Genomic DNA, 25571 nt, shown 5'->3' on the forward strand with positions numbered 1-25571 from the left:
ATCCCTTCCCAAAAGAGAGGCTTTCCTCCCAATAATCCACTCCAGAATCAAAATCCCATTATACTTTGTAAAGAGGGGCTTAGATTAGTGAATAGTAAACATGAGGAGGAAATACAAATAATGCAACTATGTAAGCAATTCTTATAAAAATTAATCTCCATTTAAGATATAGGAAAGAATCTTAGAAAATATAAGCATCTCACTAATGAGTTTCTATTATTTTTTAATGATATAGGAGACCAACTCATCCTTTGGGAAGAAGCTCACTAAAAAATCTGAAAATTGTTCAAAATAATCAAAACATACAAAGAACATCTAGAAAGATGACCAACATGTAGAAGTAGGCATTAAAAGAATCTAGGAAAAAAAGAATCATTCAAGAAAAGGTGTCTGGAAAAATAGAGGTATGGGAAATGAGGCCAGCGGTACTGAAAAATACAAAGAATGGAAACTTTAATAAGGACAAAGAGATTGAGTGTGATTACAATGCACAACAAAATGAGATTGTCATCCCAGACATGAACAAGATAGGAGAGAATATGGAAAATAGCTACTACTACAACGGAGAATTAGAAAAAGGTCATCTTCCTATAAGTGATGAAAGAAACCATTCTCAAGTTATAACTAGGATCCTTGAGAAAAAACAAGTCAATAGAGTCACAAGTGAGGAATTAAACTCACTCACTCAATAATATTATCCTAAGGTGGAAGTAGGTAAAATAGAAAACAACTAAAAGCCCCTTAACAATTGAAGATATCCACAAAGGAAAGGACAACTAAGATTCTTGCCTTAATCCGCCTGCTCTATTCACTATCATTTTCCTCATCTTAGTGGACTTGTATTAAGCCTTGAGGTTATGTCAATAGTTCTACTATATTCACTATTGTTATCATCATTTTAGGCACCAACTCGTACGCAATCTTTCAGATTACATCGACAATCTACATTACAATTTTCAAACAAGTAACTATATATCAAATCACTTCTCATTTCAATGATTGAATGAATGCATTCAAAAAAAAAATTCATTTATTTTAGTTTGAAAACAAGTTATCCTCAAAAACTAAGATAGATAGTTTACCATCTTTAAAGAGCAGAATAATTTGGATTCATTACCTAGATCCAATGACTGCTAAGTGTTCCATTTATTATCATGAGAGATGGATTCATGTTGAATCACTACTCATGAAACATGGGTCAATGAGTTTGACTCAAAAAATCACACAGTTAAATCTTGATAGCAATATCACAATTTGACTTGATGTGGAAATTATTTCCTACTTATCAATTGATGAGCTTAAGGGGCTTTCTAATGAATGGTTCATAAGGCACAACACTTGGTGAAGGTTTTGAAAATGGGGTTGCAAGCTTTGGGTTTAACCATGGAGGAAACTCTGTAGTTAAGTGTGCTCAAGCTGGAGTAGTACTAGGATGGGTGACCTCCCAGGAAGTCCCAGTGCTTCACCCCTGTGAGCCTAGATCCAATGAGTGCTAAGTGTTCCATTTATTTTCATGAGAGATGGATTCATGTTGAATCACTACTCATGGAACAATTGGAAGCATTATTGGCTAGAAGGTTTCACAGAGGCAAAGGTAAATTCAAAGGTAAGTTGCCTATCATTTTCTTTAATTGCAATGAAGTAGGACATATTACTATAAATTGTACATAGAAGAAGAACTTCAAGGAAGGAAACAAGTACAAAAACAAAAGAGAAGATGATAGCAGAGATTACAAGGATAAAGGAAAAAGATGCTACATTGTTGAAGAAGATTTTGATGAGAATGATGAAGTAGTCTATGTAGCCATGAAGGATGAATCAGATGAAGATGAGGCAACAACTTTGGTAACTTGTATGAACAAAAATGATAAGTGGATCATAGACAGTGGATGTTCACATCACATGACAGGAGATAAAAGTAAGTTTATTACCTTTACTCAATATGATGGAAATAGTGTTAGATTTAGAAATGATGCTCCATGTCAAATCAAAGGAAAAGGTTCTTTTAAACTTACAGAGAAAATCTCATGTGATAATGCATACTATGTTGAAGGATTGAACTATAATCTGTTGAGTGTGTCACAACTAGGCAATATAAGTTGCAAAGTAGAGTTTGGAAACAAAACTACCAGAATCTATGACACTAATGGAAATCTAATAAGAAAAGGTGAACAAACTAGGAGTAATCTATTTTACCTAGATATGGAAGATGCAACCTGTCTTGTTGTTAGACTTGATGATGTGTGGCTATGGCATAAAAACCTGTGTCATGTTAACTTTGATAACCTGATTAGTATCAGAAAAAAGAAGAAAGTTAGGGAATTGCCAAAATTGAAGAAACCTAAAAACACAATATGCAAACAAAGTCAACTAGTAAAGATGACTCAATCTAGTTTCAAAAGAAAAACATACATTTTTTAAGAAGTACTAGAGCTAGCCCATACAGACTTATGTGGCCTAATAGAAGTTCAAAGCTACCAAGGAGACAGATATATAATGTTATTTTTGGATGACTACTCCAGGATGATGACTACAATATTTTTTAAAGAAAAAATATGATGCATTTCAAATGTTCAAGTGGTAGTTGGCCAAAGTTGAGAAGGAAATAGGAAAGAGTCTGAAGTGCCTAAGATCAGACAGAGGAGGAGAGTTTACATCAAAAGAATTTGAGACATTTTTTAATGACAAAGGTATTAAAAGAGAAACATAAGCACTAAGAACTTCACCTCAAAATGGCATTACAGAGAGAAGGAATAGATTAGTGATAGATTGATTGTGCAAGAACATTGATGATAGAGAAAAATGTTGCTTTGAAGTACTTAAGAGAAGCTATAAGCACTACAGTCTACACCCTAAATTGAGTCCAAGTCAAAAAAGGTAGAAATACAACACCTTTTGAATTATGGTATGGTCACTCACCTAATATAAAATATTTTAAAGTATTTGGTTGTAAATGTTATATTCTTAAAGATACTAGAAATGGAAAGTTTGATGCAAGGAGTGATGAAGGCATATTCCTTGGATATTCCACTAGAAGTAAGGAATACAAGTGTTTAAATAATAAAACTAACAAGATTGTGGAGAGTACAAAAGTAAATTTTGATGAGCATGTAGAAGTCCAAGTTGATGAATCCAAGAAATTAGAAGATTACAGATCCTTTGTATACTTCTATGAAGGAATTCCTATTGAAGATGAAGTTGCCAATCAAGTTGGGGATCAGCAACAAATCTCAGTATCAACTGAGTCACCACCAGTGAATGTCGAGCTACATTCAGAAGCTGAGTTGCAAAATGAAGAAAATGCATACTTTGACTTTGAAAATAGTACACATGGAAGAGATAATGAAATACCAGACAGTGATGTGGAAAGTGACTCTAAAGCTAAAGAACCAAACATGGAAGGAAGGATAAAACCAAGACTAGTGAGGCATGTGAGAAGGCATCACCTTGCAGAACAAATCATTGGTGACAAGCATGCCAAATCAATGACAAGGAACAAACTAAGAAGTGAAACATGTCTGATGAGCAAGATTGAGCCCAAAATAGTAAAAGATGCACTACAAGATGATGACTGGTATAAAGCTATGAAAGAAGAGATAGATCAAATTGAGAAGAACAAAACCTAGACCCTAGTTCCTAGACCAGTTGATAAGAATGTAATTGTTACAAAATGGATGTTTAGGAAAAAACTTGATGAGAATAGAGAAATCACAAGAAATAAGGCCAGACTAGTTTGCAAAGATTATGCACAAGAAGAAGGATTGGATTATGGAGAAACATTTGCCCCTATTGCAAGAAAGCAAGGAGTAAGAACACTACTTGCATATGCTACTTACAAAGGTTTCAAAGTCTACCAAATGGATGCGAAGTCTACTTTTCTGAATGGTATACTGGAAGAGGAAGTCTACATAGAACAACCAAAGGGATTTGTAGATGAAAATAGCAAGAATATGGTCTACAAATTGCACGAGGCACTCTATGGTTTGAAGCAAGCACCTCGAGCATGGCATGAGAGATTGCACAAATATCTTGTGAAGATAGGATTTGAAAAAAAAATGACAAAAACAACCTATATATCAAGGTAGAAAAAGGTAAAGAGATTCTGATATCTAAAATCTTTGTTGATGATATGATATTTGGAGGAAAAGATGTTATGTGCAAATATTTTGTCTGATCAAATGAAACATGAGTTTGAGATGTCAATTTTCGAAAAAATAAAATTATTTGTTGAATTTCAAGTACATGAAATGAAGCATGGCATATTTGTGACCCAGTCAAAATATATCAAGGAGATACTCAAGACATTTGGGTTAGAAGATTCAAAACCAGCCAACACACCAATGGTAACAGGACATAAGCTATCCAAAAATGATGAGTCTGCTGAACTGAATCAGACATCTTATAGATCAATGATTGGAAAGTTGTATTATATTATACATAGTAGACTAGACATTGTATTAACTATTGGAATAGTGGAAAGATTTTTTGCTAATCCAAGAGAAAATCATTAGATGGTAGTAAAAGGAATACTAAGGTACTTAAAAGGAACTGATGACTTTGGATTGTATTACAAGAGGAGTGTAAAGTTTGAGTTGAGAGCCTACACTGATGTAGACTAGGGAGGTAATATTGATGATAGAAAAAGCACCAGTGGAGGAGCACTTTCTTAGGGAAAAGATTGGTCACCTAGACTAGAAAAAAGCAAAGTTGTACCTCACAATCCACAGCAGAAGCTAAATATGTTGCAACTACTATCAATTGCACAATATTGTATGGATCAAACATCTATTGCAAGGATGAAGGAAGATGTAACTAAACCTATGATACTCTATTATGATAACACAAGTACCATCAACATATCAAAGAATCTTGTGATGCATGCTAAAACTAAGCATATTGCAATTAAGTATCACTATGTAAGAGAATTGGTGGAAGACAAGCAAGTGAGAGTGGAATATGTCAGCTCAAAGGAATAGATTGCTAACATCTTCACAAAAGCACTACCTATAAGTGCTTTTGAATATCTTAGAGGTAAGTTAGAGGTGATTCCCCTAGCCAAGGCTACTTCAGAAAAAGTAAGACTGCCCTACATAAAATGAGTTGAATGTTGAAATATTATAAATTGATGTGGAGGATACTTTAGGATTTTGCCTAAAGTAATCAAAGTGTTAAAATTTCAAATCAGTCACAAGCAAGGTGACAGAGGGAGAAAGTGGAAGTTCCAGAAGATGCTATACTTGCATGTTAAGATGCTGAAATGATATGTCTTTGGAATTGTTGTCAAAGAGGAAGAAATAGAATAAAACTGATCAAGAAAAAGAGGGAGAGATATGTAGAGGAGAAAGAATAGTAGCAAGAAACAAATCAAATCTACAGGATCAAATGGACAGAGGGAGAAATAATGTAAGAGCAAGATAGGAGTAGTACAAGATCAAAGTAATCAAGATAACAGATTAGAGAAGGAGATATGAAAACTGATGGTAACACAATTGCTTTCTAGCATTTGACTTACTATTCTAACCTAGTTAGCATTTTGATAGGTTGGTTGAATAATTTGGTCTGATGGCTGATCAATTTGGTTTTCCGTAAATGCCAAAGAGGGAGATTGTTGGAAATTTGATTGAAAAGATCATTGTTGAAGATCAAAGAGGGACATTGTTGAAAAGGAATGTTTTCAATCATTGTTTTGTCATTCATGTCAAACCTACTATTTGTAGGAATGAGAATTGCTTATAAGATCCAAGTACTATCACTTAGTTGATTGATGAACAGGATTTGATCAACAATATGTAACAAGAGCACCTAAGGGAAAGGTTTAGTAATGGTTTTGTAATGAAGTGTAAAGATCAGTTAAGACATTGATAAAATGATGTATTTATAATATACTTGAAGATACAGAGGTTGGTCACACTTAGAAACATTGGAGGAATAAGTTGGAACAAGGTTGACTACAAAGCTTAAACTAAGTTCATTAGTAAGTGTCGAGCAAGCTAGTTCAAGCTGAAAAGATTCTACAATTAGAGCAAAGCAAATGAAAAATCTAGTAGGTGTTGAGTGAACTTTAAGTGCCAAGTGAAGTTCAAGTGTCGAGTGATATAGAAGGAGCCGAGTAAATGAAAAACTTAGTAGATGCCAAGTGAATCCATAGTAGGTGTCGAGCATCAGTAAAACATATGGGATGCCGAGTAACACTATGTGTACCGAGCACCAAAATTTCAATAGTGCTGAGCTACTATATTATTGGAAAAGTCAAAGATTTTCCAAATCTGAGCCGACAAAATTGTTACCTAGAATTTTGTGAACTAGATGGAGGACAAGGATGATGAGCTAGAAGCACAGAATTTTATGTAAAGTGCTTTTGAGAAAATTCAAGAGGGTTTTTCAAGATGTTTCTAGAAGGAACAAGATATGGGTTAGATTCAATGAATCCTGCCTAATCCATTCAAATTGAAATTAAAGGATGGAAGAATCAAGTAGGAAAGAGGATTCCAAACTTCTATTTAAGAAGTCACAGGCCAAGAAGCAAGAGTTACTGGTGTGCCAAAAATTGTGAAGTAGTTGAAGGGTGTCAAGGGGAAGACATCGAGGAGAACAAAGAATAGAGAACAAAGAGTCTACTTCGATAAGTGGTCAGAGAGATGGTTGCACTAGTACATTGAGCATGAAGACTCAAGGAGAAAAAGCTTGAAAGAGGAGGAAAAGCTATTAGAGCTGAAGAGATTGAAAGCTATGAAAATGTTGTAAGTTGATCAGAGATCTGAAATTTGTAAGATAAGTTGTGAATTGTGATCAGGTCAAAACCCCTTATTGTTACTCTCTAGCAATTGTATTAGTTGGGGTTAAATCCTATGGACTTAGGTTGGTTTAATAGTCATTTATAAGTCCTTTAATAGGGTGGCATTCCAAGTGAATTTTCTAAAGTCCTCTAACTAGGCCCACTTCTAATAGGGTGGTTAAATCCTTTAACCAAGTCATATTTAACAGTGTGTTGTAGCCTTTCACAGGGCATCACTTCAAAAGAGTGAAAATTGAGTAGCATGTTACTAGTGGTTTTTCCCAAATTGTGTTTCCACATAAATCACTATGTTATGTGTTGATTCTTCATGTGTTATTCTTGTATGTTGATTTATAGTAACTTGCTAAGCAGGAAAGGTTTAAGCTTGGATGAAGAATAGTTTAATAGGCTCACTTTGCTAGATGAAAAATTTTGAATTAGACATTTGGACCTTGAATAAATGATTCACCCCCACCCACCCCCCACCCCTCTCAGTTATTCTAAAGCATTTCTAACAAAATCTAGTGATTATTATGAGGCATCTGCAATTGAGACCTCTTACATAGCATCATTATCAGCAATTAATAGTATAGAGGTTCATATTTGTAGTTGCTCAAGATGAAGTTTTCTAAAGAATTTCAAAAACTTCAAATGTTTAAGGAAAATTAACATTTTTTCTTAAATACTTAAAGTATTATTTTAATTATTTAAAATTTAAATTATTTTACTTTGTCTTAAATTATAAATTATAAATAAAATGAATATGATAACTTTTATACTTGACCTAAATTTTTTTTTATTATTATTATTAATTAGTCAAAAAATTATTAATTTTAAAAAATTTAATTAATTAAGAACTAAAATAAAATAATATTTTTATTAATTAATAATTAATTTAAAATAGATTTAATTAATTTATATATTAAATAGAATGGTATTTCATCAAACCTATCAATACAAGATATTTAATTAATCAATAACTAAAATAAAATAGAATTTGTATTAATTAATAATTAATTTAAAATAGAATTAATTAGTTAAGAACTAAAATAAAAGAGTATTTTCATTAATTAATATTTAATTTAAAACATAATTAATTAATTCATGTATGAAATAGAATATAAAACCTACAAAAATCGAGAGGGCTTTTGGACCTGTGATATGGTAAAAGTTTGGTGGCAAAATATTGGAAGCATACATGCGTGACAAAGTAGACGGACAAAAGAATTTTAACAATTGTAAGATAGGGCATACATCTACACAAGCCACAATTTGCAAAGAGCAACAAAGTTTTGAGATCTACAGAGTTATTTCTGAAGATGAGAGGATCATATAGATATAGTTCTAGATAGATGTCTTCATGTCAAAGTTACAAGGACTTCATCAGTGCAGGTATTATCCATTGTAGTTTTCAGAGTTTCCCTTCCTCTTTGTTGATAAATTATTAATATCCTTATTACACTGGTTATGAAACTAAAAATCATTGAAGGTTTTTCTTTCATTTATTTGTATTGTATTTGGTTTTGTGCAACTTTTCCAAAATTTTCATTTGAATTTCAAGCTTATTCACAAAGCTTTATAGAAGAAGATGTATTAGGTTAATAATTACATTTCCTCAAATGGGTCCATCTCTTCTCACCATGACAGGTCCATCTTACTCAAAGGAGACCCCATTCTTGAAGAAATGGGTTTGGTTCTATTCACAATCCTAAAATGGACTCTTGAGCTCCATGATCACATGTAGTCTCTTAGCTTGGAGGTTCAAATATATTTAAGTATTCATTTCTAATCATCTTTCAATAGCCTTCAATTTTGTAAGACTCTGGTCTACTTACCATGCATATCAACATATAATCATTTAGAAATCATGTTCAAATTTGTTCAAGACTAACTCAATTAGCTAATAGGGAACTATGTGAAGCACCCCTTGTTTCAATGTAATAATTGACTAATTGTGTACAATGTTGAAACTTGGACTAATCTTAAGGTAAATTACTATTTAGTTATCTAAATTTTACATATTGATTTTCTATTATGTTGTTTGTAGAGGTGGCACTATAGTCTTTTTTGAGAGTAGTGGGTGTTAAAAGACTTATTGTTTGCCATCTGAAGAGCCATCTCCAGTTATAACCAAAATTTGGAGTCGTCTAGAATTATAGAAAGTGGAAATCCTAGGCATAATCATTGTGATTAGTATTGATTCATTCACACTCTATACCAATGAACATAAAAATAACAAGCTTCTTTTATTGTGTCCATTTCAAGAAATAAGTAATAAAAAAATTCAAATCATATTTTCTATGTATTATCGTCTAATATAGAAGATTTGTTTAAGATTGCAAAAATATAGGCTCTATAAGCATCTTCACATTAAAACCATATATCATAAGGATTGTGAGATTCATAGTCGAAAGATAAAGCGGTTTTTCTTTTCTCTTTTATAATACTTCATTCCCTTTTCTTTGTACAAAATATTAAAAAAACAATAATTATATACTGGATGTGGGCAACATAATTTGAGGTTTCTTGGGAACAAACACTAATGGAGGATATATCATAATTGGTATGTCTATAGAATGTATGAATTATTTCTAGATTTGATTGTGTATTTTTTTAGCATCAACATTTCGGATCACACTCTATGATCCATCATTAAGATGAGAGAATGTAAGAATACAAAAAAAAAATGAAATTCAAGGGGTCATTGGTATTATGCCGACCATAATGGAAAATAATATGAAAGATTAAGAGTCCACTCAAATGGCTGTCTTATTTTTTATTATAATATTTGGGAACCATATTTAATAAAATTCAACTATATTACATTGGATTTTTTTTATCAATGAGACTGCCTAAATACATATTGAAGTTTAGAGAAGACTAAATGAACAATTAAAGGTGAGCTTAAATATGAATTTTGTTATATCCTTCATATGGTAATATTTTCAAACATTGATTGAGAAATTTTATGAAAGGATCCCTAACTAACCCAAAAAGCTTTAGGTGCTTGAAGATCTTGTTTCATAATCATAGTTCTATCTATCTATATATGTGTGATTTATTTCATACACATTAGTTCATTATATACCAGACATGTCCACAAATAATGCCAGCCCATATAAAGTTTATATATTTCTCATTACCTTCAATACATCATATAGGAAAATACACTCTTAAATGTTTTTCTCAAAGAATCAAAATTGAGTATGTTCTTGTGAGAATATAGCCAACAATTCTATAACCATTAGCATGGGGGAAGAAAGCATATCTATGTGAACTAGGAAAACAAGAGAGATTGTTTAAAATGTGGAGACTCTAAGATAATTCTAGTTGAAGATGGTGTCTACCATAAATAGTGACAAGACCATGCTTGTTACGGTTAGTCCTTAATAAGCCAAACCTATCCTCATTTAAGTTTTGAAGATTAAGTCCATAACTTGTGATGAAAATCTTGGTGGGTTTCTATCAAGATACGAATGAGATCCTCCAACTAGGAACAACACCAAGTTCCCTCAACCAATCCACTTAACCTCCTCACCATAGATCTAGGGCCTTATCCTTAGTCTCCTAATTCCCTAGAATTATGTAACTCCATCCAATGAACTTCATGATCAATCGAAACTCTAATCAAATTCAAATTTGATTACAATTTCAATGTTTTCCATCCTTTTGTTATATGTCATTCCTCAATTATGTAACTCCATCCAATGAACTTCATGATCAATCGAAACACTAATCAAATTCAAATTTGATTACAATTTCAATGTTTTCCATCCTTTTGTTATATGTCATTCCTCAAACTACACTTCCATCGGTCCTACCAAGACCCTATTTCTTCTTTCAAGAGATTTCTATTAGGCTTACATTCCTTTTTCCATACACCAATCTTGTCAATACATTGGAAAATCTAGGCAACTACTTCTCTTCAAAACAAAACCTTCTTACATGTTTTTATATGTTTACTCTTTTTGGTTCAACCCCTGGCCCTTGAATATCAGACTCCCTTAGGTCCAATAAAACAATTCTCTATTAGAATACTCCTTTTTATTTTATATTATATTGTTACAAACTTCCAATCCTCAACTCTGTCAAACTAGGAGATCCCATTGGTCCTATAGAGACAGTCACTTAGAAGTAATGGATGAACTCACATGGTAGATTTAAAGGAATCTATGGATAGAGTTCTCAAGTATTGTTAAATTCCTTCTTAGAGCCATGTATGAGTCAGTTTTTCTTCATAAACAAGAAACGTCATGTTTGAATGTCAGTTTGAGTCTATCACAGTTATGGAAAAGAAAAAACATATCTTCATTCTGAGAAAACTATGAATAAATTAGAAGTCGTCAAGGATTTGTAAACCACACACATCATTGCTTTGTGAGATCATACAATGAACAACATTTATGACACTTCCCTAGTGAATATTTATGGTATAACAAAGAAGTTTACATTTCTATAAGGTATCAACCAGGATAATTAATCTATTTCTACAATGGAGAGGTAGTCATGATATCTAATTGATCCACAATACCACTGGTGGAAGTTGATTGAAGGATGCATTTTGGAATTAGCTAAGCATCTACCCCTAACATGAGAATCACAAATATTATCTATTTGAGGTTTTGTTGAGAATTTTACTAAGCACACATGACTGGTATATATTGTGAACAATTATTGAGATTAATGTAGGTGTCTAATGCATTCTCAAAGTATTCGTAAAGTTGGAGCTTGGTGTAGGAGCACCAATAGATTGTCCAATTTAGTCATGTTTTGTGTAAAGTCTAATGTTTTCTTATTGAAAATGATGAGCATTAAGCCCATTCAAATATGCATTAATGTTTTTATATGCATGAAATGCCAAATTGAAATGGGGATTCAAATAGTAATTGTAACTAAATGGTATCTAAATAAACATGATAACTATGTGAGTATGTAACCAAACATTCTTGTAACCATCCCCAAATACATTATAAAGGGCCAAATGTAAGAGGAAAAAGTAGGCAGAGAGGGTGAACAAAATTGGTCTAATATGACATCCCTCTAGCTCTCCCTTGCAGGAGAATGACTATTCAAAGATCTCCAAGTGAAAAATAGATTATAGACTAAGTATGGTATTGAGATTCGGTTCTAAATTTTGTAATATATACTTTCAGAAATAAAGTATTTTTTAGCTTTCTAATCTACTTGTACCGATGGAACCATAAACCCCATTGATTTAGTATTTGGTGTAAATCAACACTTTGTGATTGGAATTGGGCTATTGTTGAATATAATTATTTTAGAAGTTTATGTAAACCCCGGTTCAAGATATGGTTATGGACATCAATGTTTTAATTTGTAATCATAATCCTCTAGGTTGAAATGAGGTATTGGTCTTGTGAGGTTGAAATTTTAGAATGATTCAAATCAGTTATTATGATATGATTTCAGCATTCTAAAGTTTGAATTTAGAGGCATCAGTTTGGGTGTGAATTTTTAGAGCATCTTTTTCTTTATAAAAAAATCTATTTTAAGGAGAGTTTGATCATTTCATGGGAGTCAGTTCATAAAAGAAATTTGAGGTTGAATAAGAAGTCATTTGAATCAAAAATGTAGACCAAATTTTGTGTATGGAAAAACTAATTTTTTAATTCAGATTTTGCATGTTAGAAAGAATGATAATGGTGTTGATGGAGCAGATTTAATGTAGATCTTGGTTTGACCATTGCTTAGATCATAGCTTCATATGGTTTTGGGTTTTATGAAATTAGTTTGTTTGGGGAAACTTAGAGAAGAAATAAAGTAGAAGATTCTGATTTTAATAATGATATTGGTGACCATTCTAATCAGAGTGCATATATGATTTGGGAGCCCAAATTGAACATAAAATTAAAGTTGTATTTTAAGAGCAAGTTGTACTTGGCAATTCTAAATTTTAATGACCATGCAATGGGATGTGAATTTTATTAATTTTTTAATGATAGAAGTACTATGTTGAATGTGTAAAGAAGATATATTGATGAAAAAGAATGGACTTTTTTAGTCTAGAGGGAAATGGTTTGAAATAACCAGTGACATAGTTGTTCATAAGAAGGAAAGTGTGAGTATGCAAAATGTTGCCTCCATATTTACAATATGATGACAATAATGAAGTGCTAATGTGCAAAATTGGGAAATTTATTTGATGCTCTGCATCAGAGCTTCGTTTATAACTATGAAGCAGTGAAATGATCAAGCAAAATTTTGTGTGTTTGTTGTTGTAAAGTAGTTCACTCCATCAGTTAAAGGCCCATCAAGAATAAAACAATTGCCATGTTGAAGCATTGACCACATTTACAAAGGTTTTACAACTTTTCTTTTTATCTCTGCTCCTTGTTTTTTACCATTGTGATGCTCATATTAGCTGTGGCATTTTAAATGTTGTGGGCATCTATCTAAAGAGAAGTGGTTCTTGCTAGCTGATTTGAGAAGATAGAATGTTGGGCTCTCATCAAAGACAAACAATGAAGAATTTTGGAAAGGATGAAACTGATTGTGTAAGTGGACTCATTCATTGACTTGTTTGAGTTATGATAGCCTATTATGGTTTCAACAAAGTGAACAAATTGATATTTAACCTATCCCATGTTATACATGGATCAAAATGCCTTCATTCTTCATGGCACTACACACTTGTGCTATTGGCTTCCTCAGTGACCCTCATTTGAGCATTGTCTGGTAATTGCAAGGAATTATAGAGATTAATCAAATCCTTAGCATCAATTTGGATTTTAGACACTTCATTTTCAAGGCTCTCAACAATTTTCTTCAGAGTGAATTGATAGTGCACTTGGACTTTCCAAAAATCTTAAAAGGGATGGTTGTTTGGTATATCATAGGCTAAATTTTGCAATTATACTAGTGGTGTTTTTTTTATTGTGATTTTCAATGTGATCTGACATTAAAACTTTGATGTCAACATTGCAAATATGTAATTACTTTGAGTTTGAATTCCTAGCTTATTCAAATGCTTGCCAATTTAACAAAACTCGTAGTGTGGGATCTAAGATTTTTTCCCATAAGTGGTCTCCCAGTATTATAGTTTTAGGGACCATTAAAAATTAAGTTGATGAAACCATATAAAGTGGGAGTGCATTTGACTTTTGGGGTGATAAAAATAAAGCTGCATGCATAGAACCTTTGAATTCCCCAATTTTTAGTAGTAGTGTAATTGAGATTGTCTAGTGAAGGAAAGTTTTTTTTTTTCTTTACCTATTATAATAGTGAATGTAGTAGCCATCTTCTAATTTCTTATAAAACAATATCTAGATTTTTACACTTAAGTTTAAGAATGAGAGTCTTGTTCTGCTCTTTTAAGGTTTATATCTCTAATGTGTTATGTATTAAATCGTTTAAGGCTTACATCTCTAATATGTTAAGTATTACATGATATATTTGTATGTAAAGTATTTTCAATGATGTCATCAGGAAGTAGTTCTATTCAGAGAGGATAATCTTGAAGTGGACATAAGGCTTTGTTGTGGAGCTAAAGTCCAAAGAGTCTGAATTTCTTTTGACTATCAGGTATGAAGTATTCATTCAAAGAAGTAGTGATGAAGTACATTAACACTAAGTTAATTAAAAATAATTCTAGCATTGGATACCTACTAACCGTTCACAATATTGGTACCGTGTGTACCAAGTTAAGTTACATGATTTGCCAAATTTCATCCATTAAGTTTGAATTTTAGTGAATTTTTATCTTTCTAGAACTTCATCCAAATCTGATGATATTTTATATAATTACTTATAGGTAACATTATTTTATTTTAAAATAAATTTGAGTTATTTATTTTGATTAATTAGCAATGTTGAACTATTTTGACAACTTTGTGGATATATTACTTATATTTAATAATACAAAAAAAAATTAGAAACCCCAAAGAAAATTTGTGTCCAATAAAACTTCAGAAACTCCACAAAAAAATAACAAATTAAACCTTAAAGAATGGAAGAAGGTCTCAAGCTATCTTTAGATGATTCTTGGTAGCTTAATCTTTCTTTGATTTGTAACATGATGGCATCTAGCATTCAAGATATTTTTCATTACATTCTTCTCCAACTTTCTGGCACTTCATCCTACAACTAAAATTTGTATTTATCTTATTTTGATATTCCCATGAATAATTATTAACTTGGGTGAGAAACTGCTTTTACTAATGCACTTTATCATTACTAGTAAATATTATCCTTCCTAGGAAAAACCTCAACCCATAAGGAATTTTTGAACATTTACCACATATAAAATCTCTAAGCATTATGATTTTCTTAGTAGTACATTGGTTTTATCATTTTGACTCTCAAAGTGTCCTAATTTGTATTTATTGAATGTTTGAGACTGCATGAAAATTTTTCCATGCATTTGATCCTTTGGTTACTTACTCTTCAATTTCTTCACAAACAATAACCAAACATATTACCAATTTTGTATAAAGCTTTAGCAAATTGAAGCATTTAAAATTTCCACAATGGAAGATCATCTCTAGAGAATAAGATAACAAAATTTTCAGATTTAATTTTAGAATCTACATCTAATCATGATGCATTTATAGCTTTTGAGTTTCAAGGCCAAAGGTGCTTGTAGTTAGGATTTCCATCTCTAGTAGATCATTTGTTTTAGTTCAGCAAGAGAATATCATTATGTCGATATTTACCAAAATAGAATTATCTAGTTGAATCTTCACCATCGAATCATCTAAGCTTTGTGCAAAGTATTTAGCAAGGAGGAAAGTATGGTTCATCAACTACATGTGACAAAAACTCTTAGTCTTCTTTAATTAATAATTTTGGAAAATTTCTACTAGAAGATTAGCTTTTAAACACTAGGATGATATCTGAACGAATTCATAAGAATGTTCATCATACTAGTTCAAGTCCCCTAGCTGTCAAGTCCCCTAGCTGGTGGAGAGAATTATGGAGTGAATACATTCATGTTCAGCCCTGCAAGGATCTAATCCTTTAATAAACTATCATCAACTACAAAGAATTATTTTGACCATGATCTCACTTCTTAAAGCTATCCATTACACCTAGGAGACACTTTAGGTTATGTGTTACTGGATGATAATCATCTAAGAAAAGCAATGGATTCTCCAAAGGAGGGGCTTCTATCACATTCTACTAATTGGTAAACAAGTTCATCTTAAACAAAGAGAATGCATCCAAAGCACAAGAATTCCATTTTACAATCAAGGTCTTCTTTTGTTAAGACTTTAACTAGTGGTTAAACATCAGTTGTATTGAAAAGCTTTGGTTTTAAATTTGATCTTGGTTATTTTTGTTGATTTTGGTCCTATCGATGACATAGATATCATGAAAGATGAATAGAAACAGAACAAAGGTGGGGCAACTTTTACTATTTTTAATAGTTTGGTTCATAAAAATGTTTCAAGGTTGATATTGTCTTTGTTAACTATTAAATTATCTATGTAGGATGTGCATTTGTTAACTATATAAATGGATGTGTCATCTATTAACAAATTACAAGGAGCTTTCACAATGAAAGTAAACATTGTGTTTTCAATTGGTAATATTTCCTTCAATGGGTGCTTATTTTTTATATAGTTCTCAAATGTAAACTACATTTTAGCCTTAAAAATTTTTATTTTGTTAGGGATGCAACCAACGTTTGATTATATAGTTTGGAGAGCCTAAAAGACCCAAAGCTGGAGATGCAAGGTTCAAACTTCTATTTATCTTGTCACCTAAAACATGTTACATCAATATGTATCTTGAAATACTAGTGTATTCCCAACTTATTTTAGGTATTAATTTTTTTTTTTTATTATCTTGAAATGGCCCTATGTTTAGAGGACCAGGCTTTGGTGTTGAACAACAGAGGCCATTTGGATCCAAGTAAGACATCAGTAAGTTAATGTGTTTGATTTGGAGGCTTCAAGTAATGTATTTAGTAGAACCATGTTTGTTGTTCATGTATTCGTATTGTGAGTGGTGGAGGCCACATAGGAGGAAAAGTTACACCTTGAAACTGGCAGCCCATGGGTGTAGCAAATATGAGAATACCATCCCCATAACTTGGATAACATCCATATGGCAGGCCATCAACTCCCAGTAGAAGATCATGACTTGTAGGAGGACATTCACCATTGGTAAGGCCATTCAAGTATTACTTTGTTGATTATATTATTTTTATATATAATATATTATAAACATTTAGGAGTTTCGAATAATATTTTTAAGTAGAGTTGTATCATTGTTTAATATAGACATCAAGTGTGATGCACATGTTGGATCTATCAGTGGCCCCTAGATTTCAGTAAATGGCCCTGTTGAAAGGCCTCTTCATGTGTCTGCTCCAGTAGAAGGCTTTGCAAGGGTGACTACCCCTTCTTCGTAGCAAGTCTTTTTTAGATTTTTCTTTTTCTTTTTGTATTGACCAATCGATATGATACATTTTCATTTGATAAGTTTTGACAAGGATTTTCATTTTTTGGTTGCCTATAGAAATGGCTTGGATAGTATTCTGTTTATGACATTTAGTGATGTTTTGGATGTTGTCCTTGACAAGGCTATAATTCATCTTCTTTGTAGCATCAGACTCAATATCAAGGTTGGTTACCACTAGTACAACAAACACTCCAAATGCAGCAATAGTTGTAGCCGCCATTCCAAAATCAACATCAATCCATGCAATCTCATTCACCAGTTGCAAAAATCATAGCAATTATTGAATTTATAACAATATGGTAGCCATGTGCAATCCTCTCAATTTCATGACCAACAACCAACACAATCTCAATTACAAATGTAGGCCCAACCATCTTTACAAAAATATCATCAACAAGTGCAACAACACTCATAACCACATGCCCAACAACCCACACAATTTACTTCACAATTGTAGGCCCAACAGTCTATGCAATAGTATGGTCAATAGTTGCAATGTTCACAATAATATGTTCAAAAACCCCATTTGGCCATGCACCAAATTCATTACAACCATCTAAATATGGGAAGTTTCATGTTTCTCAATCTCTAATCTAGCCAAGTGTTGCTTCCTCTCTTTAGCAGATTCCTTCCCAAGCTAAGCAACTCTCACAACAACCACCAGTACAAAAACTATCACAATAGCAGCCCTCTAGTCATCTATTACAATAGTAGGTGCCTTATGTGTAGAGAAATGTTCAACCCCAAAAACACCTTTCATTTCAACAGTAGATCTAGTTACCTCTAATACTAGCACCTTTAGCATAGGCTTTAACTCAATCCTAGCAACAACCACTCTTGATGCATCCTCAGCAAAAGCAAGTGCAGGATAAACATTGTTAATAAATTTAATGACTAAAACTAGTTTAGTGAATGTGAAATATCTTAAGAATACTTATTCATGATTTTCATTTTTCAAGGTTATTATCAAGTGGCTCCGACACAATAATCTAGATTGCAACAAGTCAGTAATGCATTTATGACTTAGTTTTTGATTTATTTAGGATTGTTAATGTGGTATAATATTAACATTGTTATATGTTGTTGATAAAGCCATAGAAATTCTCAACATAGTCACAAGGAATTGTGACAACTAGCTCCACCAATGCACTTTCTATGTCTACTGAAACCAAGACTACTACAATTGTCACACCAGTTAGTACCCCTAGTTCTACACCACTGACTTGTGTCTGGATAGGGCATACTTCTCTAGAGGGATACAAGTATTATTATAATAGTGTAAATGCAAAAGAAAGGTTTTAAGAAACATTCTTTTATTCAATCTTGTTAGCTTCACTTGAAACTTTGTGATTAATGTTAGACATTCAAATTATGCAACTTGTTTAGTAGAGGCCATTCTTTTAAGTTAAAATGCTATCATTTGAAGAAAAAAAATGATACAATTTCTTATGGTTTCCAATTTATGTTATCTTGCAACTAGTAGTCATGCTGAAAAAATTTGAGCAACAAAAGAAACTACAACATCCTTGGCCAGAACTACAATAACCTCATCAACAATAATAGCCTCAAATGCTCCAACACCAACAACAATAACAACATCATATGTAGTATTCCAATGCACAACAATAACCACAACTTTAGCAGACCTAACAACAACATCAGCCTCAACTACAACAACCTTAGTAACTTGTTCAACCTTAATTATCAACTGTAAGTTTCCTTTTACATGATGTTCCATGTGGACCATAGTAGTAAAATATAACCGTAATTTGGTACTTAAAATTTTGATATGAATTTTTACTCAGACCTTTGTGTTAACCAAAAAAATAGAGCAACTAAGTTTTCAATAATGTATAAAACCCCTTTAGCCTCTCTAACATGAAATCTTACAAGTTGTCACCTCCAAAGAATGAGGGTGGAATTAGCTGTCCAATTTTTAAAGATAATTTATTTTAGCAATAGAAATATAATTCATGCCTATGGAACACTTTGCATGCTTATTTGTGCTCATTGATGTGGCTTCAAGGAAAATTTTGAATTTTTCTATATAAGTAATTATTGTTTTAGTGTTCTTGATACATTTTCACTTACTTCCTTTTGGCTACTATTACTCCTAAAAATAAACTATTTTGTGCCTTATTTGTGTGCAATGTCATGTAGGCTTAGTAGTCACCATTTTATTTTGAAATGAAAAACACTTTATAATCAATTTTTTTCATCTATTCTTTCCTTAAAAAATAAGCATTTATTTTGTGCAACTGCATGGTCAAAGGGTGGATGCAAAATTTGTAGCTGCAACTGCATGTTTAATGCATGACCTTGGTGATGTTACATAAAAATTTAAGGCAATACTTCAAATCATAAGTGGAATAGCAATGCTTGTACTGGAATGCAAGCATTTGACTACGCAGATATTGCAAGCTAAATGATCTGAGAAAAGAACAAATTCTAATGTACTCCTTGCAATACTTGATATAATGAAAGATAGGATTGAAAACAACTTCAAGTCATCTAGCTTTGGAACTTCTAATGCTATACATAACCTATTATAGCTAAATATACTACTAAATATACTACCAAATATTCTCATACAATGCTATACACATTGTATGATTATTCTTCAAAGGGTATTAGCTCAATGGAAGAGCACTTACTTTTAAAGTAGGAGGATGGTGGTTTGATTCCATCATGCCCTATTATAACTAAATATACTAATTATGTGACCTAATAGATCACTACATATAAAACTAAATATATGACTAAAACAACTTTTAAATTTATGACTAAATATGTGATTATATATACTATTAACTATATGACTAAATGTGTGACTAAATCAACAATCAAAAATAGTGACTTAAATCAATCAAGTGACTAATAGTAGTTAATATCCAGTCATTTATAACACTACTAAATATACTACTAAGTGATTTTAGTCACTAATTTTGATCTGCAACTGAAATATACTACCAAGTATACTACTGAAAGTCAGTCAAGTGATTAATAGTAGTTAATATCTAGTAATTTATAACAATACTAAATATACTACTAAGTGATTTTAGTCATTGATTTTGATCTGTGACTAAAATATACTACTAATTTAATAGTATATTTAGTAGTATATTTTAGTCACAGATCAAAATAAGTGACTAAAATCACTTAGTAGTATATTTAGTAGTGTTATAAATGACTGGATATTAACTACTATTAGTTGCTTGACTGATTTTATTCACATATATACAATTTTTAGTGGTTCTTTTAGTCACATATTGTTGTTTTTGTACTAGTGGAGATAATACCAAATTGCTTAGCTATTTAAAGTGGTTGAATTTGAATTACATAATCTGATGTGGTACTTGTTTAGTTATACATTTCATCTAAGTAATATTTATTTATTCTTGATTAAATATAATGGGGGAGATCATTGAGGGTTCATTACCAGCATTTTCCTCTATTAGACAACTTCAAGGGAGAAAATATTAGAGGGAAAATAGATGTTCTTTCCCTATGGATACAAGATTTTCTTAGCATAAAATAAATCTCCAAAAAAATTTGTTGAAAAATTTGATTCATCATATTAGTACCTATCTTTACTTCTACATCCAGCATTTGTTTCTTATAATTACTAGTTATCCCCTTCAATCAATTATGCATTTGAGTGTATTCTATGTAAATAAAAACTTTACCCCTTCTAAAGCATATACATATATGATTTCACATATTTTACTTAATAAACATATTATCAATATTCATTATTGTTTGTAATATCTTTACCAAAAAAATTGATGAAAAATTTTGATAAAAAGTATCCATCAATAGAAATATCACTAGTACAAAAACAACAATACATGATTAAATAAACTACTAAAAATTGTAGATATATGACTAATTTTGATCGCGTGACCAATGATAGTTTATTGCCAGACATTTATCTCCCAACCAAATCTATGACTCAACTATTTTAATCATTGATTGGGTCATTAATTTAATCTTTTATTGTTGTTACCTAGTAGTTTATTTGGTAATTAATTTAGTAATATTAATAGGATATTTGGTAGTATATCTAGTAGCTTATGTGGTAGTTTATTTGGTATTTGATTTGGTAGTTTATTTGGTAGTATATTTAGTAATATATTTGGTAGTATATTTGATAGTATATTTGGTAGTATATTTGGTATTTTATTTGGTAGCATATTTGATAGTTTATTTAGTAGTTCATTTAATAATATTAGGGCACAATGGAATCGAACCACCATCCTTCTACTTGTAAAGAAGGTGTTCTTCTATTGAGCTAGTGCCCTTTGAAGAATAGTGATGTTACTAAATGCGTAATATAAAGATCAAGAGAATGTTTTCATTGTCAAATTCATTACATGTGAATTGTTCGCCTTATTGTAATAAAGTAGTAGAACAAAAAGAAAAGACCTTAATAGTAGTAGTCAAGTGTTAAAAACCGACCAATTCAAGTCATAACCTATAGTAGCATTACCCAAATTGAGAAATGGTTTATTTAGTAAATTAATAACTATTTATGTAAATGATCTTCATTGCATCACCTTCTTCCCTAAATACTAGTCACCCATATGTTAGCCTGACCTTATTTCCCAATCATTGTTATAGTGGTCATATTCTTCCAAATAATATCTTAAAAGTACAAACACAAATACAGTGCTTCTTCTTTTACAAAACCATGGCTTAAAAAGGAATTACAAACCCATTTTTAAATTCTTCCACACCATCTTCAACTAGTTCTATTCTTGGTTAAATAATAGAAAAACACTTAAACACTCTTCATAAATTTGATTAATAGCAATCACGAGATTTCGTAAGGATAATGATATGAAAAAAAAACTCTTCATTGTTTTACAAACATGAAATGTGGGATAGAGTTCCAATGCCTCTTTAAAACATGTCCAAACAATTTCCTTTGAGATAAATCGTGTTTCAATCATTCAAAACAAAAATCCTTATAATCCATTGTGATTACAACCTACAAGGAAACATCAATAAATAAAATTTTACCATCAAAAAGTGATTACACGTGAAGCACCTTTATGGAACACAATGTATACAAGACAAGATAATTGCTCATATTGCAAATAAAGAGACTGTTCTAGCAAGAAGCAATCATATTGCTCATCTAAACAATTTTGACAAGTTATATACCTTTTAATGATACTCATTAAAGATGTTGCACCTTAAAAGAAGAGTGATTTGCCCTACTATTGAAAGTAAAAGAAGTCCAAGATGTACTTATTGAATTTGAGAAAAGGTGGAATATAATTTAAATAGCCAAGAAGGAAGAGATTATAAAATAGATATATGAAAAGTTTATTTTCCCTTTCAACATTGATGATAGCTAAAGGAAATCATGTAAAGAAAACATTCTTACAAAAGACTGGAAATAAAACAAAGAGTTATATAAGCAAAGATGACTATCGAATGCATAGGCTGAATATGGTACATAAGTACAATTCAAGGAAATAAATACTGGAATATTCTTTCCTTTTCAAAAGCATCTCCACAAAAGACCAAGCAATGTCTATCTAGCAGAATATTTGCACCAAATGTGACAGTTTTTGGAATTAATTAATTAATTCTAGAAACTGTCACATCTGGTGCAAATTTTATGTTGTTTAGCCATGGGCAAAAGACTGAGGGACATCATGTACACAAAGCGTATTAATCAATGCAATCAGTTGTACTGAGTTTAGATTAGTTAGATTTGTGTCTCAATTTCTATGCAAACTAGGAAGAATCAAAAAAATTAAAAATATGGGTTTCGTGTAGAAAGATCCGAAATAGTCACCTTGTTAGAAAATCTCCAAAACTCCCACTAGAAGTATTTGTATACAATATTTGAAAAATAAATGGAAGAAATTTCATCACTAGTAATGCATTGTATCTTAGTATCAACTAGATTCTAATCTTGACCAAATGTTCAATTGGAGATCAGCTTTCAACTTATTGAAACCTTGTGGGAGTAAACATGCATGTCTTGTTTTACCATACTTGTAGCAACTTACAAGTTATTATCAAACATAGAACTTCAATTATTGACCAACACCAAATTATGCAAGAAAACAAAGGTAGAATGCAATAGGTTTAAGGAAAAGTTAAATACACCAAGGTGAATGTTTACATATTGCACCTTTCAATTTTATATTTTCAAATATTAAAAGGAACTGCTGAAATATAAAAAATCTCAAGCATAATAGAAACTAAACTCTATAGTTTAAAAAGCGAAAGAAAGAAATTTGAGGAGGATTTGATAATAGCTACAGCAGCAACTTATAATATGGAGGAATAATTTTTTATAAGAACAACTACATAGAATCACAAGTGTCTTTTACAAAGAACTCTTAGAGCTGGCAAAATATCAAAAGGGAATCTTTACCTATAAACAAAATAAAGTAGGCGAAAGCCTACAATGCAACGGTAACTTGTGAGCCTCTCATGTGGGAGGTCTTGGGTTTGAATCTACCTTTTCTCAACATATAATAATAATTAATTCCAACAAATAATAATAATTAATCTAGGCTTCGGTTGTTTATCGATCAAATATATATATAAGGTTGAAGGCAACCCAATTGAAAAACATAAAGGTCTAGGTTTGGTTCTCATAAGGCACAGACACACAGTTCATGATGCATTTAAAATAAATAAAGTGGCATATACAACAGTTGAGGGACTATTCTTCCAAGCCAGTCACATTTTATAAAGCGTTCAACATCATTACAGGATGAAAGTGTTTCAAAGTAATATTATTTAAAAGGCTCTTCAATTTTTTTTGCAGATTCAAATGAAAGAAATAAATTGAAAGAATCCAACAATAGGATATCCAAAAAGCACATATTGTGACTTCAAGAGTAGAGCTCCAGCTTGTGGTTAGACAAGAAGATCAATATGTATACAAACCTATGTAAGAAATATGTTCCATAAGATTAGAAAAAAAAGGATCCCATGTTGTGCTAGCACACCAAGTCTTGACATTTTTTATGTAGAATAGAGAGAAGCTCTTTCTTTCAAAATTAACAGAGTAAATATTTTTAAGAAGATCAAGGATGGGGGGTATATACTAGAAATAAATTGTGTCATGCATGATGTGGAGGAGGAGCTGAAGGAAAATATTATTTCCCACCACAATGAGAAGCTAGCCATTGCATTTGGGCTTTTTAAATTGCCACTTGGGAAACCTATTTAAATACGCAAGAACCTTCATGTATATAGTGACTACCATAATGCAATCAAATTCATCTCCATGATTTTTCAACAAGAAATCATTGTGAGGGATGTTAGAAACTTCCACCACTTTAAGGATGGTCTTTGTGTTCTTGTGAGGACTATTGGCGATGCTAAAGCTCACTGTCAAGAATGTTGTGAGAGCTGAAACATCATCTTAGGATGCAAGAACAAGGTATTTCATCTTTTTTTGCTACTACTGCTGAAGACTTGTTAATTAAGTATATCATTTAATTTTAGATACTTAAGTCAGTTGATCATACGTTGATCTTTGTATCATGCCAAAATCCTATCATACATTGCAAGGTGTATACATTCAATAGGCTTGGTTCAGAGATAGCATATTGTGAAGGTTCTACAAAGATTCACCAATTTTGAACATTCAAATAAGGTCTTATAAATTTTATTTATGTTTGGTATTTTCGTTAGTCTTTTTATCACATTCTCTATGCATTCTTAAAAAGTAAAATGTTTATGAAAATAATAGAACCAACACTTCAGACATCTTGCTTCTTGTTGCATCTTTGAGTAACGATTCACAAACCATATTGAACATATTACTAGCCATTTGGAATGCCTTATGTGAAGCTTTCACTATCTTTAGGATTGCATAACTACCATCTTGGATGTTTTTTGATTCTTGTGAAAAAAATAAATCACAAACTCAAAAAAAATTGTTCAGTACAAGAAGGTGTTGAGTGACAGTTTTCTCAGCATGCAATGGATGTCGGGTGATAGGCAGTAGGTTTCGAGTGAACTCGACACATGAAGGAGCTAAGTAGCTTGGCACTAAGGGAAACTCAGAAGAAGAGGGTGCTGAGTGAGCTTGGTCACTAAAGGCAAGGTGGAGTCCAACTCAGTGGTTGCCAAGTGAACTCAGTCAACAAGGATACCAAGTGAACTCAGTAGGAATAACAAAAGAGAGAACTCAATTAAAAGGTAACCTGAGTGAATTGTTTAACAGACTTATAGTCTGAGCATTTCCACCATTAAAATGAAAAGGTAATAATAGAGATTTGCATAAAACCTAAACCTAATATGGAATAGATAGAAGTGAAGAACCACAACAAGCCAAATATCTAGAAATTTGCTAATATGCTTGCTTGCCTGCTTTCTATTTAAATACTAA

General features: G+C 31.7%; 1 pseudogene; it reads left to right on the plus strand.

The window, feature by feature from the left end:
• Positions 1 to 413: 413 nt before the first annotated feature.
• On the plus strand, positions 414 to 18082 carry LOC149535188 (uncharacterized; annotated as a pseudogene).
• The last annotated feature ends 7489 nt before the right edge of the window (positions 18083 to 25571 follow it).

Source organism: Cupressus sempervirens, chromosome 10 (assembly GCF_028749045.1).
Source record: "Cupressus sempervirens isolate cs-2001-9-10 chromosome 10, ASM2874904v1, whole genome shotgun sequence".
In the NCBI taxonomy this organism is placed as follows: Eukaryota; Viridiplantae; Streptophyta; class Pinopsida; order Cupressales; family Cupressaceae; genus Cupressus; species Cupressus sempervirens.